The sequence below is a fragment of the Capsicum annuum genome, chromosome 3, assembly GCF_002878395.1.
Source record: "Capsicum annuum cultivar UCD-10X-F1 chromosome 3, UCD10Xv1.1, whole genome shotgun sequence".
Classification (NCBI taxonomy): domain Eukaryota; kingdom Viridiplantae; phylum Streptophyta; class Magnoliopsida; order Solanales; family Solanaceae; genus Capsicum; species Capsicum annuum.
This window is the reverse complement of record NC_061113.1, coordinates 252,775,775-252,783,370: the sequence shown is the minus strand read 5'-3', so window position 1 is coordinate 252,783,370 and position 7,596 is coordinate 252,775,775. Positions and strand designations below refer to the sequence as shown.

At 34.8% G+C, this 7,596-nt stretch overlaps 1 long non-coding RNA gene across 5 annotated transcripts in view; it reads left to right on the top strand.

Annotated features, from left to right (window-relative positions):
• LOC107862329 overlaps positions 1–7,182 on the top strand; it is a 12,996-nt gene extending 5,814 nt beyond the window's left edge. The window contains exon 3 of one of the 5 annotated variants that reach the window (XR_007053872.1): positions 5,784–7,182. This is a non-coding gene — a long non-coding RNA (uncharacterized LOC107862329). The other 4 variants (XR_007053869.1, XR_007053871.1, XR_007053870.1 and 1 more) reach the window with 4 other exon arrangements.
• Positions 7,183–7,596: the final 414 nt, after the last annotated feature.

Here is a 7,596-nt window from a genome sequence, read left to right as displayed (position 1 = left end):
TAAATTGTCATAGTTTTTTTATATATGTAAATTGTCATATTTTTTTTCAATTTTTTGTCCATATCTTTATTTTATAATTTATAATTATTTATCCTGAATGAGAAGATGCTGAAATGAAATGTTATTTTACGTGCCTTGACATGGGCAGTATGAAAAGAGAGAAATAGGAGATCTTTTAATGGGTAAGCTTTTCTTTATGAAGAAATTAGCAGCTTTTCTTTATCAAGAAATTAGCCTTACGTGACTTTAAATGGATTTGATTCATAAATGAAGGATTTTTAAAGATGGATCAAGTATACTGTTCGATATAAATGCTAGAAATTTATTCTTTTATATACACTTACTATTATCTTTATACGCACGTGCAAAACACGTACACTTGACACGAAACACACATCATCATCAGCTATAAATTTTTGACAAAAAGTAACATGGACAATAGTGTAGAGACATTTAACAATCAACCCTTCAAAAGTCGCTAGATTTAAAGATTATAAAACTAAAAGAATCGTCTCAAAACAAAGAAAAAACAACCTTTACATACCTTGAATTCATTTTTCTTTCGATTATCAAATATCACATTAATTAATATCTATGTATGTATGTATATCTATATCACAGATGATATGAAAGTGAATGCTGTGAGGAAAATGATTGTCGAAGTGCATATCTTTGTACAATGACCAACTAAAAAAATGAATAACTAACATTAATAGTTATTACTTATACAATTTAAGTTTTTTCAAGAATAAAATATTCTTCCTAATAACAAATGCATTTAAAAAAAAAAAAAAAAGAGAGAGGATATAATTATATTGATGAGTAAATAGGATTAGTATTCTATTTAAAAAAAGTTTTAATGACATGACATGCCAACTAAAAGAAGATACAGGCGTAAGGTGTATGAGTTCTCAAGGCTATTGCTTGGTGCTCTTAAATTTGAACTAGTACCACGTGGGGCTATCTGGACAAGTCTATTCGACAATCATTTTCCAGGTAAAGAAGATACAGGACTGTATTTCCTTGCAAGTGAGAGAGAAAGGTCAGCTTTTGCCTTATATATGTCTATCTGAAAAGGGATAAGGGTTGTGAAGTAGAATTTTCATCCTTACCCAGGAAGGTTTTTACTAGAATTTAATTTGCATTTCTCATTTTATGCAGGTCTGAGATATATACTGCTCTGGTGGAGTTCTTGCGTAATAAAGATTCGGTGATGAGAATGCTTATAAATGATGTTGAGCTGGTTCTCATCACCAAATCATTGATATGCATGAACACTACCAGAGCAATATAGATCCTCAGACCTGCATATAATGGGAAATGCAAATCAATTTCTAGTAAAAACCTTCCTGGGCAAAGGTGCCCTTCTACTTTGCAACCCTTTCCCTTTTTCGATGGATATATAAGGCAAAACCTCAGCTTGCTCTCTCACTTTCAAAGAAATACAGTCTTATATCTACTTTGCATGAAAAATATCGTTGAATGGACTTGCCCAGCTTTCCCCACATGAAACGAGTTCAAATTTAAGAGTATCAGGCAATCACCTTGAAAACTCAGACACATTACGTCTAACTCTAGAAGGAGGATGAGCATGGATAACGTTATTAAACAACACAGGTGCAAAATCCAGAGCACCTAAGATGTCAAAACTTCCCCTATAATGCAAAGAACAAAAGAAAGATTAATAATTATAGGGAAGAGAACCTGTATTCCTGTTGAATGGTGTGAATTCCTTGAGTTAAAAAGGATCTTCAATATATATGTATATTGTCTGCAGAATAATCAAATGGAAAGTTTTCTGCTTCTTGACACATAACTAAAGGCTTATTCAAGTTTCAAGGACAAAAAAAAAAAAGAAAGTTCCACATGGGGTTGAATGATGTTTTGCACTCTACATCTCATGAAGTTGCAGAACCCAAAAAAAAAATAGAAAACAAATAATGTATGGCTCCCATATAACCTGCTTACCAACAATTTCTTGTTTTCTATACCTGCAAACGTAAGATGGCCCATAATGCAATGACTTAGAGAGGTAGTAATCAGAGGTGGAGCCAGAATTTTAACTCAAGGGGTTCAATATTCAAAGAAAACTTAGTCAAAGGGGGTTCAACACCTACTATAACTACATAAAAAAATAATTTTAATCATATATAAATAGTATATTTTTCCGTCGAAGGGGGTTCGGCCGAACCCCCTAAACATGGCTGGCTCCTCCTCTGGCAGTAACCTAAAGTCTTCATGAAATTTATCCATAATGGGAATCAATTTAGATTCAGATTATCATTATGTCATGACTTGTAACTATGTATGAGCATAACTCTTTCCCATAGTTGGGAATATACTCTATATTTCCCTTTTCATTTTTTCAGTGATACTAATGGAGCTCCTGCCAGCTTGCATGCACCCCAACTAATTCACTGGGCAACCTGTCCATCCCACAAAGGGAATTTCTTAAGTTCATATGCGAAAGTCTAACTTGGCCATACCATATATTGTCAAGTAGGGGTGGGCGTTCAGTGTTCGGTTCGGTATTTTTAAAGTTCGGTTGTGATAATTCAGTAATCGATATTTGAGAGTAGATACCACATACCATACTTATAAACATCAATTCGATAATTCAGTAAATGGTAAGTTAAATTTTGGTTCAGTACGGTATTTGGTTAGACGTATTGTATTATATATATATATATAAATATAAATTTCATGTTCGATAAATATTGAATACCAAACGATATTTAATATTTTGTACCAAACCCAATTCTGAATACCGAAATGTTGAAATTTTACTTCCAAATACTAACTGAATTACCGAATATCAATTACCAAATTTTTTTATTCAGTTCTCGGTGTTTTACACTAAGCCCTATTGACAAGGTATGCTGCCTATCAAGGCTAGCCAGATGGGTGTACCTGGTTTTGCAGCTTGGATTCAAACCTAGAATCTCCAAGTTGTTACTACTATGTCTTAACTACTACGCCATCCCCTTGGGGAACCAACATTATGTTATTAACTAAAAAGTATCGTATATGTTTCCTTTCTACTCAATAGGGAAAAGACCAGTGAAGTTCATAAAAGAAAGGTCCTCCATAAAAGAAAAGATTAATCAGTCAGCTAACTACAAGAAAAGATGACCCATCCAAAAAGCTACCATACAAGGACAGATATGAGCTGAAATTTGAACTCTTTTGGAGTTTAATTTACCTCGTGTTAACTTATGTTAGTAATTAAGGTGCATGATGAAGGCTACTTACTTCCAGGAAGGATCTAGAGCAGGGTCGCAAGGGTGTGTCATGGTTATCATTCGACTCTCATTCACAGCATTGGGACTCCTACGCTCCATAATGATAGAACCATCAGGACCTAAGAAGGAGGCTACATCAATTGGATTGAAGTACAGCAAGTAAATAAATTTTTCTATGAAAACTTTTCAGCTATTGATGGTGTAACAGAAAACATTTTGAAAGATAATACCAACTCTAGACATATATTTGAGAAATATAAGAGAAAAATATTACTCCCTCCATCCCAAATTATGTGTCTCCATTTCCTTTTTGGTCCGTCCCAAAAGGAATGTCGCCTTTCCTTATTTGGTATGTTTTTAAAAACACAATTACTATTTTACCCTTAGTGGTCCAACTTTACTTTAAATATTATTACTCTTTTTTTGTTTGTTTTTTCAATTAAAAGTGGTTCCACTTAATTTTAAATACTATTACTCCTTTTTTTAAGAAGGGTAATTTTGTAACTTTAACAAAGTCAATACTTATTTCTTAAATATCGTATCCGATCAAATGACGACTCATAATTTGGGATGGAGGGAGTATTGAATTGTTGTAACTACATTATTACATTGAGACCCTATTTATAGACACTACATTCCAATACTTTTCCTAGTGACATCTGTTAGACCTCAATTGAGATGGAACAAACTGAAAAAGTGATCCAAAAGTAGTAAACATTGTCGGAAAGTTAATGTGTCACTAGAAAATTGTCGGAAAGTGGTGTAAAATATAAGGGTCATCTTGAAATCAATAGATGAGTAGATCTTGAACAAGATAGTCACCGAAGAACTGGTCGGAACATACTCACATGCCATATTATTAGATTTGATGGCTGAAAAGTGGTCACCATTTGAGAAAAAATTATAAGGGTAGGGTCGGAATGATGACACGATCCTCCTGAGAAAAGAGAATTATATGAGTAGGTTGGAATGATGCCATAATCCTACTAAGGACTAGAAATAATATGGGTAGAGTCGGAATGATAACACGACCCTACTAAAAAATAAAAATTATACGGGCAGGGTTAGAATGACGACACAATCGTACTGAAAAAGAGAAATTATATGGGTAGACCTTACTGAAAAAGATAACTTATATGGGTAGGGTTAGAATAATGGCACGACCCTATGCAAATAAGAACTGAGGAATCCCTATAAAGACGCATGGAACTACGCAAATCAGATCTAAGGAGTCACCGAAAAGACGCACGGTGCTATGCAACTCAGAAATGAGAAAGTAGTCCGAAAAGATGCACAGTACTACATAAATTAGGTATGAGAAAGTAGGGAAAAGAAGTGTGGTGGCCTAACTTTTGATAACATGATCATTGGTCAGACGGGCAGCATATATGGGTTATAGCCGCCCGTCGACAGTGGAATCTTTTTGTTTCTCTACCAAGATCGTAGATTCTCTGATACCATATGAGAAATATAAGAGAAAATTTTTATAGAATTGTTGTAACTATATTATTATATTGAAACCCTATTTATAGACACTACATTCCAATCTTTTTCCTAATAGGACACTACATTATAATTCCTTTCCAAATAGAATTTTATACGCTATTCCTATTCCTACTCATATTCTAACAATATTAATGTTATTTTTCTTTAAAAAAATTAATTAGAGCATGATAGAAAATGAAATTTGTGATGAAAAAAGATATAAGAAGAGGACAGATCAAAACAAGTAATGAATCTTAGGAGATGTTGGCGAACACTTACATTTAGATGATTAGTGGACACAACTCATGAGGAGCTAGTAGTTTTCATCCACTTGGTGCTTGATGATAGACCAAGAGCTTCTGCAATAGGTAGGTATCTTGTTTTCCCGGTCTGTTCCTCCTTTTCCCAGTTAATAGAATGGCCACCAAGAAACTTACCATGATTCTTTGGTTAGACGTATCGTATTACACATACACACATATATATAAAATTTGGTATTCAGTAAACATTGAATACCAAACGGTATTTAATATTTTATACCAAACACAATTCCGAATACCGAAATGTTGAAATTTTACTCTGAAATACCATTCCAATACTGAATTACCGAATATCAATTACCAAATTTTTTCATTCAGTTTTCAATTTTTTATACCTTGCCCTATTGACAAGGTATGCTGCCTATCAAGGTTAGTGAGGTGGGTGTACTTGGTTTTGCAGCTTGGATTCAAACCTAGAATCTCCAAGTTATTACTACTATGTCTTAACCACTACGCCAACCCCTTGGGGAACCAACATTAAGTTATTAACTAAAAAGTATCGTATATGTTTCCTTACTAATCAATAGGGAAAAGACCAGTGGAGTTCATAAAAGAAAGGTCTGCCATAAAAGAAAAGATTAATCAGTCAGCTGACTACTAGCAAAGATGAGACATCCTAAAAGCTACCATGCAATGACAGATATGAGCTGAAATTTGAACTCTTTTGGAGTTTAATTTACCTCGTGTTAACTTATGTTAGTAATTAAGGTGCATGATGAAGGCTACTTACTTCCAGGAAGGATCTAGAGCAGGATTACTAGGGTGTGTCATGGGTTTCATTCGACTCTCATTCACAGCATTGGGACTCCTACGCTTCAGAATGATAGAACCATTAGGACCTAAAGAGAAGGCTACATCATGAAGTACAGTAAGTAAATAAATTCTTCTATGAAAGCTTTTCAGATATTGATGGTGTAACGGAAAATTTTTTGAAAGATAATACCAACTCTAGCCATGTCATTGTTATTTTTCTTACAAATAAAATTAATTAGAGCATGATAGAAAATGAAATTTCTGATGAAAAAAGATATAAGAAGAGGACAGATCAAAACAAGTAATGAATCTTAGGAGATGCTGGCGAACACTTACATTTAGATGATTGGTGGACACAACTCTTGAGGAGCTAGTAGTTTTAATCCACTTGGTGCCAGATGATAGACCAAGAGCTTCTGCAATAGGTAGGTATATTGTTGTCCCGGTCTGTACCTCCTTTTCCCAGTTAATAGAATGGCCACCAAGAAACTTACCACGTTTCTTTGGTGGCACAGAACTCTGAAAAACCTTTGCAGGAGCATGTAACTTGGATTCAGAACACTCATTTTCTAGTCCATGTGATAAAGACATTAATCACTTGCCCTTATCACATTCTTCACGGCAATAATCCTCTTGAGCATCTTCGAACAATAACCCCGTATGCAATATCTAAAAGGAAGAGAAAAGATAGAATTTATAAAAACGGAAAAAGGACTACATATGCATAAAAGATAAAGGTAGTATATAAGAGAATTAAATGCTACAACATGCTAATGGAAGAATCAATGTATCCTTTAGGTGGAACCTAATATCCAATATCATTTAGAATCCGCTTTGAAGAATGCCAGGAAGATTAGACAGCTCGAAGAGGTCCTAATTCTCCCCTAAGAGGTCATATTACTTCCATTTAGGCTTCTAGTTTTGATCCATCTTTAATCTCTATTTAAGATTCCAAAATAAGGGTGTCAAATGAGTTCACAGATTTAGTCATAATTTGATCCATGGATGAGTAGACAGATTTGATTCTAATCTGCTCCACAATTGAGTAGGCAGATATATATGATTGCAATCTACTGTAAATATGTGATATCATATATTGTTACTCTAGGAGAATAGATAAGAGGAAATCCCTTGATTCATGTATCTCCTAGGCTAAGTTGCATAAACTCGGGTAGCGGGTCTTGATTGGGGAGCTGCCAAAGGCACACCAGAACTGCCAGTATAATAATGCCTCGGAGTGAATCCTGGCGCGTGCTCAGTTGACTCAGTAGGAGCAAAAAATTGCGCCTGAGAGAGCGGTGGGCAATTAGAGATATTCCCAAAACCTTCAGGGAGTGGAGGAGAAGGCATTCCGCTGGCAAAAGCCCGGTGCAAATCTATCAATTTTTGCCTGAGCCTTACTACCTCATCATTGTGTTCAGAACTTTCTTCCCTGTGATCCTGATTTGGGTCAATGAGCGAATTTTCAATATCCCTGCTAGCCATGGCAAGCTTTGCTTTGGATCTGGTGAAGTATGGGTGACTAGCCAGAGTGCTGTAAACCTACCACTGTTATCTGAAAGAACATGCTCATCAAAGACGACATCCGTTAGGATTAGGGCACACAACAAGCATGGGAATCACATTGGTAAAATTGCCCTAAATTCATGCTCATTTCTACCAACTTTTGAGGGTAGCGAGGTCATTTTAATATCATCCTGATTTTTGTCTACACTTATTATTATTTTTCTTTCCCTCTATTTTCTTTTTTTTTTCTTTTTTTTTTGTATCAATCTCTGCTCTTTTCTTTTCTCTCG